Source organism: Bison bison, unplaced genomic scaffold (assembly GCF_000754665.1).
Source record: "Bison bison bison isolate TAMUID 2011002044 unplaced genomic scaffold, Bison_UMD1.0 scf7180017864356, whole genome shotgun sequence".
In the NCBI taxonomy this organism is placed as follows: Eukaryota; Metazoa; Chordata; class Mammalia; order Artiodactyla; family Bovidae; genus Bison; species Bison bison.
In genome coordinates this window covers 1,714,484-1,715,162 of record NW_011494928.1, presented here as the reverse complement: position 1 = coordinate 1,715,162, position 679 = coordinate 1,714,484, and positions in this window count along the sequence as shown.

The window sequence follows — 679 nt, the reverse complement described above, 5'->3', positions numbered from 1 at the left end:
CAGCTTGAACATCAGAAAGTTCACGGTTCACATATTGCTGAAGCCTGGCTTGGAGAATTTTGAGCATTACTTTACTAGCGTGTGAGATGAGTGCAATTGTGTGGTAGTTTGAGCATTCTTTGGCATTGCCTTTCTTTGGGATTGGAATGAAAACTGACCTTTTCCAGTCCTGTGGCCACTGCTGAGTTTTCCAAATTTGCTGGCATATTGAGTGCAGCACTTTCACAGCATCATCTTTCAGGATTTGGAATAGCTCAACTGGAATTCCATCACCTCCACTAGCTTTGTTCGTAGTGATGCTTTCTAAGGCCCACTTGACCTCACATTCCAGGATGTCTGGCTCTAGGTCAGTGATCACACCATCATGATTATCTGAGTCGTGAAGGTCTTTTTTGTACCAGTTCTTCTGTGTATTCTTTCCACCTCTTCTTAACATCTTCTGCTTCTGTTAGGTCCATACCATTTCTGTCCTTTATCGAGCCCATCTTTGCATGAAATGTTCCTTTGGTATCTCTGATTTTCTTGAAGAGATCTCTAGTCTTTCCCATTCTGTTGTTTTCCTCTATTTCTTTGCATTGATCACTGAAGAAGGCTTCTTATCTCTTCTTGGTATTCTTTGGAACTCTGCATTCAGATGTTTATATCTTTCCTTTTCTCCTTTGCTTTTTGCTTCTCTTCT